The 11,681-nt window shown below is 50.8% G+C and overlaps 1 long non-coding RNA gene across 1 annotated transcript; it reads right to left on the bottom strand.

Moving 5' to 3' along the window:
- Positions 1–2,392: 2,392 nt before the first annotated feature.
- On the bottom strand, positions 2,393–6,873 carry LOC105544962. The gene is made up of 4 exons (XR_001006847.1): positions 6,740–6,873; positions 6,567–6,658; positions 3,280–3,336; positions 2,393–2,833 (listed from the first exon to the last, which is right to left on the bottom strand). It is a non-coding gene; the product is annotated as an uncharacterized LOC105544962 (long non-coding RNA).
- Positions 6,874–11,681: the final 4,808 nt, after the last annotated feature.

Raw genomic sequence — 11,681 nt, 5'->3', positions numbered from 1 at the left:
GACATTATCGCTGACTGGAAGCAGCTTGCCAATTCTTGCTGCTGCATTTGGGTCCCATCACCCCTGTGGCCCTCCTTCACTTCTGTTTGTTCAGCGGTCACTGTTCCAGCATTCTCCCCGCGTTGTTCTCAAAGCTGCCCCCTCTTCTTCATCCCCATCCCCTGCCCTACTCCAGGCTTCCCCATCTCTCCCAGGACTGTTTTATGTCCCTGCCTATAGACTTTGCTTCTCAAATCCATCTTCCCCACTGTCCCAGATAATCCTTTCAAGAACCATGTCTTGGCAGCTGTTGACTTGTCCCACGGCTCCCATTCTATGAGATTTAGGAAGCCGGATGCTCTTCCTAAAATGTTTCCAAGTTTCTCTGTGGGAGATGGGTAGAGATGGGAGCTATATTCTCATGGACATTTCTGGCTTTGAGTGCTCGCTTCCACTGAGTTAGTGTAGCATAGGCATCAGTCACCTTGCATGCATGCGTGCACACACAAACACACAAACACGCACACACATATGCCTATCAGGTGCCATCCAATCACACATCACGTCCACCCAGATGTGGCTTTGGCCCCTTTCCCCCATTTTTCACACCAGAAAGCTCATGCTGGTTGTTTTTGTGAGCATCGGGCTTTCCTGAATATTCCTGGATGGAGAAATTCGTATGTCAGCAAGATATCAACTTCAGTGTTTTCAATTATGTACTTTTAAATAAATATAACATGCATGGATTCATTCTCTTCCTTAAAAAATAGGGAGAAGGACAGGATAGAAAGAGATTTGTTAAAGGATACAAAATTACTAGATGGCTAGATAGGATGAAGAAGTTCTAGTGTTCCCTAGCATTGCAGGATGACTATAGCTAGTACGTAATATAGTATATAGTTTCAAATAGTTAGATGGAGGATATTGAATGTTCCCAACACAAAGACATGATAAAGGTTTGAGATGATGGATATGCTAATTACCCTGATCTGCTCACTATATATTATATGTATCAAAACATCACTATGTAGCCCATGAATATGTATAATTATAATTTGTCCATTCCAAAGACAAAAGAGTTAAAGCATCAGAGATAATGCCCAGGAGGTGGACCAGGAAGGAGGGGCCTCGTTTCTTGACATCACCATGGAGTCTCCAGCCAGCCCGGGACTGCTTACCTCTTGGGCTTCCTGTTGCAAGATATAAATAACCTGCTACATGCTGGGTGGCTGTGAGCAGGCTTTCTGCTCCCTGCAGCTGACAATGCTATCTGAGACACCCCCACCTACCACTGAACCTCCCTTGTCTTCCGCCGTCACTTTAGCCTCTTACCAGTCTTTATTTTTCTACCTAGCACTTCATCACTGGCTGACAAGGTATTATTTTTGAATTGCTTACAAGTTGGTCTCTATTTTCCCATGAGAATGTAGGCTCCATGTGGAGAAGGAGTTGGTCTTCTACCCATGTTATCCGTAGGGCCTGATGCAATTCCTAGCACATAGCAGGTGTTTGATAAGTATTTGTCAAATAAATGAATGAATGCAAATTTGATCACCTTCCTCCTCTTTCAGAAGATAAAAATCCAAACTACTCAGATGGGCAAACAAGATCATTCCTGCCCTGGACACTACCCACTCCACCCACCTTGTACCAAGCTCCATGTCTGCACCCTCTGCTGGGCCTTTGCACAGGCTGTTCTCCCACATGCATTAATTGAGCATCTTCTACGTGTCAGCTGCCATTTTTGGCATGGGAGATAACTCAATGAACCAGCCGCTGTGGTGAACACCCGATGGAGCTCAGCAGAAAGGAGAGATGTAGGCCGGCAGTACAGTGTGGCCAGTCACAATACAAGGTGGGATACAGGGATTAAGAGCTCCTCAGTGTCTAAGTAGCAAACTCCTATTCATTTTTTAAGGTCCAGCTCCAATGTCCTGTCTTCTAGGAAGGCTTTTCCCAGACCCTGTGTTGGAGCAGATGCTCCTGGTGCTCCCTAAGCCCCTTGGCCTTCTGCTGCCACTGAACTCAGCCCACTCGTTTGTCTTTGCCTGGGTCCTTGTGCACCTCTCCAGGCAGCCTGTGAGCCATAGGGCCAGGAGCCCTGTCTTATTGTATCCGTAGCCCCACGGCCCAGTGCAGGGCTAGACATGGCTGTTTTTACTGGGTTTAGCTACTGACTTGTCCCTTCCTTGGCCTGCTGTCCTCCTCTCCAGTCCCCTTCATTTGCTCAAGTTGCAGGTTTCAGGCTGACTCTGTCTCTCCTTTTCACACTCAGGTCCCCAGACATTTCTTTATCTTGTTCTGAATTAATCCTTCTTCTTTCGAGGGAAGCTTGGGGTGGGGAAGTGACAGCTTTCTCTTGGACTGGCTAGTAAAGTTTAGATGAAAGGCCAGAAAAAGGTATCCAAACTCCTAGCATTCTTTATTCCTCAGGCTAGGCCCCTCCTTCCCTCCTTGCTTTCTCTGTCTTGCATTGCTGCCCAACCATACTCCCTTCCCAGAATGTGACAGATTCCTCACGCCTCTGCACCTCTGCACCTGCTGCTTCCCTCCGCCAGAGATGCTGTTCCCCCACCATCGCTTCCTGATGAAAGTTGCCACACTCTGTGAAGCCAAATACCCATGTTACCTTCTCAATACAGCTCCTCCCATGTCCCCTTCCCTATCCCCAAGCACAACAAATCGCTCCCATGGTGCTCTGTGCTTCCTTGGCTGTAGCTGGATCCCATGGCATTCTGGTGGCTCATCCATGGTCACATACTCTCAGATGTGAGCTCCTCATCACCTGGGTCAGGGAGAAGTCTGTGCCCAATCTCTCTTTGTTCTTCCAGTGCTCAGCATAGAGCTTGCCACACTATAGAACCACATAGATGACCGTTGCTTTGGGTGGCTGAGGTCTTAGGCAAGGGAGTGAGAAGGAGTGGCCACCCTTCCTGGTAACAGCACCTTATTTGCCTCTGGGGAACCATCTTCCCCACTTTCCATCCATCTGGCTTGAATGGGACTGACCGAGATGCAGGCAGGGCATATGACCTAAGGCAACCCCATCGGACAGCGCATCCCCTGACCTAAGAGACTGCTCAGTGATGGGCATGTCACCCAAGCCTGGCCCATGAGACCATGGCAACAAAATTAAAGATGAGCTTGGAAATTGAGTGAAGGGCAGATGAGGGCAGGAGGAAAAGGATAAACCAAAACTAGAATTTGTGCCCTTATAGTGTGTCCGTGAAGTCTAAGATATTTGACAGAGTCTGGCCACACTCATGGCTCTGTGTTTCCTAGGGACCAAAGTGTTCTTACCTCACAGTCTGCTCTTGTTGTGGGAGGATCCCGACTGGGCCTTATTGTTGGCAGTACCTAGAGTCGAAAGAAGCAAGACACGACAGTGAGCTGCGGAGAAAGAGCATGCCTTTTGGAGTCAGACGATCTGAGTTCAAGTCTTAGCTCTGCTACTTACTGGCTGCACACAAGTCCCTTGTCTCCCTGACGCTTGGTGCCTTCATCAGTGAGACGTGAAAATTGATTTGTAAGATCACTGTCACAAATAAAACATGCATGCAAATAGCAGTTAGTCATCTATGGCAGGGATTCCGTTGTAATTCTGTGTTGGTAGTCTGTTACAATCATTTAAGGTAGGAGATGTGGAAGTGGATGAGGAGGCTTAAGCTGTGGCATGGAGAGTAAGAATGGAGAGGAAGATAGAATAAATATTATCTGGGGAATATTAGTCCGAAATCTTCTGTTTGCAATTGACAGAAACCCCACTTGAAAGCATGCTTCACCGGGCGCAGGGGCTCACACCTATAATCCCAGCACTGTGGGAGGCTGAGGCAGGTGGATCACAAGGTCAGGAGTTCGAGACCAGTCTGGCCAATATGGTGAAACCCCATCTCTACTAAAAATACAAAAATTAGCTGGGCGTGGTGGCACGCGCCTGTAGTTTCACCTACTCAGGAGGCTGAGGCAGAAAAATCTCTTGAACCGGGGAGGCGGAGGTTGCAGTGAGCTGAGATTGAGATCACGCCACTGCACTCCAGCCTGGGCAACAGAGCAAGACTCTGTCTCGAAGTAAGTAAATAAATGAAATAAAAACGAAAGCATGCTTAAGCAATAAAGAATCAGTCCACACAGCTGAAAAGTTCAGAGATGCATGGCCAGGAGGCTGGATCTCTGCCTAGTACCCCGTTATGGTCCTGCTTTCCCGTGGGGTGACCTGATTCTCCACTGTGCACATGGAGGCTCCAGCTGCCTCAGGTTGGCATATTTGCACAGTGAGCAATCCCTATGGGAAAAGAGAGGGGCTCTTCCGCCAGCATTTCTTACAAAAGTCTTGGAACTGAGCCTCAATGGCCACTCTTCCATCATGCTCCCATCCTAGAGCCCACGGTGGGCACGAGAGATATTCTGATTGACTGAGCCTGGGTCCTTAGTGCTGGGGGTAGGGGGGTTGGGGGGGCAGGGAGGAGAGAATCCAACCTCACCTTAACTACACGGAGTGAGAGTGGAGAAGGGGCTCTCTGGGGCGCTGTCACTCAAAGACGTGGGGTATACCAGGCAAATATGAAAAACAGGTGTGTCTTCCAGGAGTTGAGCCGCTCAAGGAAGGTTTGGAAGTGGGAGGCCAGGAAATCAATGGAGTCAGCTTTAACCAGGTGGTTTTGAGCTTGCAGCCCCTGTCTTTGGTCTCCAGCAGGCCTCATAAGCATGACTCAGTGGTGAGGCTGCCGCACATGTGGTTTCGAAACCAACCTTTCCCCTTGGCCCCAGCACTGCGTTGGCGTGTCCCTGGGGCCGGCCCCAGTGCCTGCCTGGAAATGCCCTCGGTTTGGGCCCTGCCTGAGTCTCTGGGAAGGTCTTTGATCTCCTCACCCCAGCTCTTCTATTGGCTTCCTCCTCACCCTGGGACAAAGTCTGGCAATTGCTGAGAAAAAGGCCAAATGCCACCTTGCAATTTGCTGGGTCATCCTGGAACAAGTGCTGCTGGGGCTCCCTGTCCCTACCCAAGTAGAGGAAAGTTCAGGACCGTGGGCAGGTGCCCCCACCCCCAGAAACGAGTAGACCAGGAGGCTGGGCCCGGGGTGCCGGCCGAGACCCTAGTCAAGTGCTTATTTACAGTGATAAATGAGGTCATCATAGCTGCTAAGGTCAGTCCTCCTCGGGCATGTAAATAGCAAATAAGCTCATGACTGGAGAATACCCTTTGAGAGAGGAGGCTTCTGCATGCAGAAGATCTTTCCTGAGCACCTTCTGCCCTCCATGTCTGAGCTGCACACCGGAACAGAGAGGTGAATAAAATGTAATCCCTACCCCACATTGCTTGCCAGCGATGACAAGAGACAGACAAGTAGCAATCAGCCCACAGTACAGTACACAGAGTCTGTTTATAGGAGGACACTCTGGAGCTTGGGAAGTACAGAGGAGGCATAAAAGGTACAGCCGGGGGACAAGTGGGAGGGACCCAAGGAGCCAGGGACTAAGCTGGTACCTGAAGGAGAAAGCTGGTGGAGTGAAGAAAGGAGGGAAAAGGCATCCATCCTAGGTGGAAGCAGCATTTGCAAAAATGCAGTGGTTGCTTAGGGGACTGTAAGTGGAGCCCAGGGCACCAGCAGAGGCGATGGGAAGAGGGGAGATTAGAGGGAAAGATGGGACCAGTATTCACAAGTTCTTTAACGGGGGCAGTGTCAAGGTCTGGTCCAGATTCATTCCCTCCAGTGCAGATCATTTTCTCAAAAACAATTCAACAGAAACTCACGGAGAGCAAGTGTCTCCCCCCACAGGAAATGGTCTTAGCAAGGACTCGGCACTTCCTGGGAAAGCTAAAGGGATGTGTGACTTTCTGGGAAACCACATCCCAATATTTCCTGCATTCAAACCCCCAGAGCCCCCAAATCAGGCTCGTTTCTAGGAAGTCAAATCAACAGTGGAGGTTTGGACTGTAGCAGCAGCCAGGTGGAAAGACACAAGCCACACAGCCGCTGCACACCCGGGCTGGCTGGACAAAGTGGCCGGGCAGGTGCACAGGTAGGAAAACCTGCAGGCACTGAAGGTGCCCCCAGAAGAAAGACAAAACCATCTCTCCTTGTCCCCTGTTTTTGTTATTTGAAACTTATCATTTAGGGGAAGGTGAAGGCCATTTGGTCGTATATTCCCAGCTGTGTGACCTTAGGACTTTCAGTTTCCTCAGCTGAAAAGGTGATGTGAGAATGACCCTAGGTCTAGCAAACCAAGCACCTGGCCGGGCGCGGTGGCTCAAGCCTGTAATCCCAGCACTTTGGGAGGCCGAGACGGGCGGATCACGAGGTCAGGAGATCGTGACCATCCTGGCGAACACAGTGAAACCCCGTCTCTACTAAAAAAAATACAAAAAACTAGCTGGGCGAGGTGGCGGGTGCCTGTAGTCCCAGCTACTTGGGAGGCTGAGGCAGGAGAATGGTGTAAACCTGGGAGGCGGAGCTTGCAGTGAGCTGAGATCCAGCCACAGCACTCCAGCCTGGGCGACAGAGCGAGACTCCGTCTCAACAACAACAACAAAAAAACAAAAAAAACCCCAAAAAACCAAGCACCTGTGCGAGGAGATGCCCACTCACTCTTTTTTCCCAAGACCCTCCTCAGCAAAGCCCGGAGGCGCTCTCTCTCCCCACGCTGGAGACCAGCATGCTCTCCAGACAGCAGGCTCTCCCTGGCAGGGTCATAAACCAAATGTCTCAATATTAAAAGTTTTAAAGAAAGCTAACAAACTGCTAGATAAAGTATGTCATACCTCCTCACATGATGGCAGAGCCTCCTGATGACCTAGAAGACCAGATCAGAATGGCTAGATTCCTCGGAGGTTCACATTGGCATGCGGCAGCTACTTTCCCCATTCTCCATGTTTTCCTGCACCAAGAGAAAAACAGATACCAGGCACTCAGCCCACGTGGCCAAGCACTACCCAGGTCCCCCAAGCAGCTGCTCTTTGACCAGCCTTCAGGGCTGGAGCACCCACTGGCCATGTGGTCCACACTAGGGAAAATGGGAGAGGTCCAGGAGGCCTCAGAACTGGGCATGGGCATTTGGACAGGGAACCCCAGGGTCCTGGGAACCCAGCGTGTCCTCTGGAAGGGAGGCATGTGGGTTGCAAATGGGCATAGCTCTTTGTTCCCCAAGACTCCTCACTTGCAGGGAGGGGCAGCGTCTGAGCAAGACCTTCTAAAATACAGGTCCCAGGGCTAGAGCCCCTCTTGCCCTGATCAGAGGGTGCTGGACAGGGAATCGGAGATGCAAGAATGTTAGGGTTGGGTTTTTGTTTTTTAGACTGAGTCTAGCTCTGTCACCCAGGCTGAGTGCAGTGGCAAAATCTTGGCTCGCTGCAACCTCTGCCTCTGGGTTCAAATGATTCTCCTGCCTCAGCCTCCTGAGTAGCTGGGATTACAGGTGCACACCACCACACACTGCTAATTTTTTTGGTGTGTATACTTTTAGTAGAGATGGGGTTTCACCATGCTGGACAGGCTGGTCTTGAACTCCTCACCTCCAGTGATCTGCCCACCTCAGTCTCCCAAAGTGCTGGGATTACAGGCGTAAGCCACCATGCCCGGCTGGAAATCAGCTTTTTGATTTTGCTATTTCCAAGTGAGATCTGAAGTGAGGCCCACAACCTCTCTGGTCCTTAGTCTTCCCCAGAATCAAACAATTTAGTCTCTGCACTTCCTTCTGGCTCTGGCCAGGGTCCTAAAGCTGCTCCTGCCCTTCCTAAGGCCAGTGGGTATGGGTCATCAGCTTCGTAAAACCTTTCTGCCTGGTGCCAGCACCTCCAGGGCTACAATCAGCCTTGGTATTTAACACCTGGACTTCCCTCCCCAGCAGGCCTGGAACTGAAAAGCAAGCAAACGCGTGCAAACCTTTTATTTCTTTCACCTGTGACCTGGGATCCTGAAAGCTGTGGAATCCCGACAAGGCTCACCTGTACCAGTGTCCAGGTCTTCCAGGCAGGACGGGCCTCCATCAGACCTGTTCACAGGTCTGGCTGGTTCTCCCAAGCTGGGTCCGTCATCAGGATCTTTAAAGACAATCAATGAATGAAGCAAAATGAGGGGACAGAGGGCTGCTGACTTAGTGCTGGGAAAAGCTGGTATGGGCCTCTAGGTTCTGCAGTGTTCAGAGACAGATAAGGCCTTAGGCTGAATGTGGGGAGAGGAAGGGGACCAGAGGAGGAGGGGACTAATTATTACTGTTTAGTGAGTTTTTCCCGGTGCCATAGTATGTGTTGCTTTTTTTGTTTTTTTCTTTTTTGAGACAGAGTCTCGCTCTGTCACCAGGCTGGAAGGCAATGGTGCAATCCCGGCTCACTGCAAACTCTGCCTCCAGGTTCAAATGATTCTCTTGCCTCAGCCTCCCCAGTAGCTGGGACTACAGATGCGCAGCACCATGCCCAGCTACTTTTTTATTTTTTATTTTGTATTTTTAGTAGAGGTGGGGTTTCACCATGTTGGCCAGGATGGTTTTGATCTCGTGACCTTGTGATCCACCCGCCTCGGCCTCCCACAGTGCTGGGAGCTACCGCGCCCATCCGTGTTGCATTTTTTTACCTCCATTTTCTCGGTAATGTAAGGACCTCATAGACCAGTGAAATCCTGTCCTTTCCAAGGCCTAGATTTTGGGAGCCAACATAGGACTGCTCGCTTTTTATCTTGCCATGGAAAGACAGTGTAAAGCAAATATCCACTCAATTGTTTATTCAGTTGACAAATACTTATTGAGGGTCTACTCTGTGCCAGGCATTCTTTCAAGCCTTGGGATACAGCTGTGAACAAGACAGACAAAACTGCCTGCCCTCCTGGGAAGAGCCAGACCGTGGCCCAAGCAGGAAATAAATCCCAGGTCAGATGGGCTAAGCGCTATGGAGGAAAAACAGGTCAGGCAAGGGAAAGGCACACTGTGGGCGGATGGCAATTTTCAATAGGGTGGTCAGGGAAGGCGTTCTTGAAAAGGAGACGTGTGAGTTAAGTTCTGAAGCTAGTGAGGCAGTGAGTCTTGTGGGTGGGGGAAGGACTCTAGGCAGAGGGAACAGCAGCACAAAGGCCCTCAGTCCTTTCCACTGAAAAAATCATCATGAAAGAAGGCAACTGGTGAGGTGGCGCATGCCTATAATCCCAGCACTGGGAGGCCGAGGCCAGAGGATTGCTTGAGGCCGGGAGTTCAAGACTGCCTCTAAAAAGCATAAATTAGCCAGGCCTGGCGGTGTGTGCCTATGGTCCCAGCTACAGGCTGAGGTGGGAGGATCGCTTGAGCTCAGGAGTTCAAGGCTGCAGTGAGCTGTGATTGTGCCACTGCACTCCAGTCTGGGCAACAGAGTGAGACTGTTTCTGTAATAAAAATAGAATAATAATAAAGGAAGGATATAATCACAGAATAAGGGCCAGTCCTTCTTAAAGGAGGGCAATTGGTGACCTAGTATGTTGACATATATACACATACATAGGGAGATACATTAATTTGTCATTAGTTTATGCTGCATAGGGTAAGAACCTGTCCCAAGTCAGTTTTCGTCTGCAGACCAGCATGTGGCAAGTTACTGTTATTGCGTTTTACAGGCGAGGAATCTGAGCCTCAGAGAGGGAGTGGGCTTTGTCCGGCATCATGACAGCGGAAGCCCACAGGCTAGGATTTGAACCCAGCTCCTGAAGACGCCAGGGCCTTTGCGCCTGTCTGCTAGCCGTTCTGGCCTGCTTCACAGCCACGCCTCCTGGCCCCCGCTCCAGGGCTCCACGACTACTGATTAAAAGAACAGCTTTACCATCTGGTTTAACCTGATTTTTCCTCCTCGTTTTTCTTCCCCAAACTGCATGCCCAGGAAGGAGGCTGGGGCAGTACGGACTGCACCTGAGCTGGGAGGACGGACAGGGTGGGCAGGCGGGCGGGGCCGCAGACTGCTCCTTTTGGGAGATCCATAGGCAGCTGCCCGGCGCTATGCCTGCTGGGGCCTTCGTGCTGGCATGTGGCCCATTCAGGAAGTCTAGGCTAGGTGTGGCCTAGAAGACAGCATTGCCTCAAACTGACTCATGCCAGCGAGCACTGGCTAGCTACCTGCTCTGTGCCCAGCTCTGTGCTGGGAGCTTTGTGGGTTACTTCACCGAAATGAATCCCCTCAACAGCAGCGAAACGTAGGCAAGAGACCCATTCATTTGTTCATTCACTCATTCACACATTCTTTACACCAAACTTTGCTGAGCACCACTTCATTCCAGAGGATACTGCCTCAGGCTCTACGATGGGCCAGGCGTGGTGCCAGGCACTTGTGTTCTTATTTTAAAAGGTAGTAGATCAGAGCATGATATGGAGAGAAAGACTTTGAGGTCCATAGAGGAGTTCGATCAGAGGAGACCTGGGGAAGTTTGGAGAGGAGGTGGGATCTGGGCTGAGCCCTGCAGTAGCGGAGTTTGGGGTGGGGAAAGGGCATTCAGGCAGGGGTAACAGAGGCCAGGCAGCAGGATAAAGAAGAGTGTGTTTGGGAACCAAGTGTTGACTGACCCTCTGGAACAGGGTTACCCGCACAGGACAGTGGGGAGAAGGGTGGTTAGGAAGGAGGCTGGGAAAGTGGGTTCCTCATCTAGGCTTTGTAAGTGGCTCCCAAGGCCACCCACCCACCTCTCTGACCCTCAGTTTGCCATCCTGTGAACCAGATTTAATGACCTCGTCCTGCCTGTGTTATAGGGAGGTTTTGAAGGTCAAAGGAAACCCAGAGACTTTGTTATGCAGAGAGAGAGGTCACTTGCCCCTGGTTTTGCTTCTGTCCCAGGGGTGTGTGGGCCCCTGGGTTTCAATGGCTTCTTCAGGACTAGCCTCCAGCCACGCCTTGCCAGCCCTGCAACCCCCACCCCAGGTGCTCCTGAAGGTCAAGAGCTTGTCCTCCTCATTTGCATCCCGTGCATGGGGTAGGTGGTCAGAGCCCAAGTCAAGAAGTCAGCTTAACGGCAGCCTGATCCCCATTCAGGTGCACATTGCCCGGGCGGCCCCTGGCAAATCACTTTCGTCTCTGAGCCTCAGTGTCCTTATAACGGGGCTGTTGTGAGCTATGGGGAGCAGTAGGTGATACGGAGCTTACGTTCAGCCCCTGTGAACGACTTGCCGGGACCGCTCTAACCAGGGACCTCACCACCCTTCCCAGGATATCCTGGAGCAGGAAGGCTCTTGCTGGTTCAATTCCCAACTGACAGTCAATTACTCACTCGCTCACTGTGTTCATTCACTCCATTCACTCACTCCTTCAACGAATGTTTACTGACCACCTTCCAGGCACCCAGCACAGCACTGAGTGCTTTGTTGTTGCAATATTTAAGACAAGGTTTTTAACCTCATCAGAGAACTTATAATTGAATTAAAATTGGCAAGCAACATGTAATTATGTGCCTCCTGGATGGGGCAGGTGGCAGTTGATGGAGTGCAGAGAGAGAAAAAGACACAGAAATGGTTAGGTTGGAGTAGGGTAGGGATATGTGTCAGGAAGACCTCTCAGAGGGTGTGGCCTCCAGCAGAGTCCGTGGAACTCAGGAGGGCGGGGAGTGGAAGGTGGGCATTCCAGGTAAGGGAACTACCTGAGCAAAGGTATGGAGGGAGGCATGCATGTGGCCATCAAACCTGCTTAGCTGGAAGGAACGGGTGGAACCTTGTTGTACAGGTGGCCAGGGCTGGGCAGCAGAAGGCCAGGAGACTGGGTACTTCCT

This window comes from Mandrillus leucophaeus, unplaced genomic scaffold (assembly GCF_000951045.1).
Source record: "Mandrillus leucophaeus isolate KB7577 unplaced genomic scaffold, Mleu.le_1.0 Scaffold314, whole genome shotgun sequence".
Classification (NCBI taxonomy): Eukaryota; Metazoa; Chordata; class Mammalia; order Primates; family Cercopithecidae; genus Mandrillus; species Mandrillus leucophaeus.
This window is presented reverse-complemented; position numbering and strand designations above follow the sequence as displayed.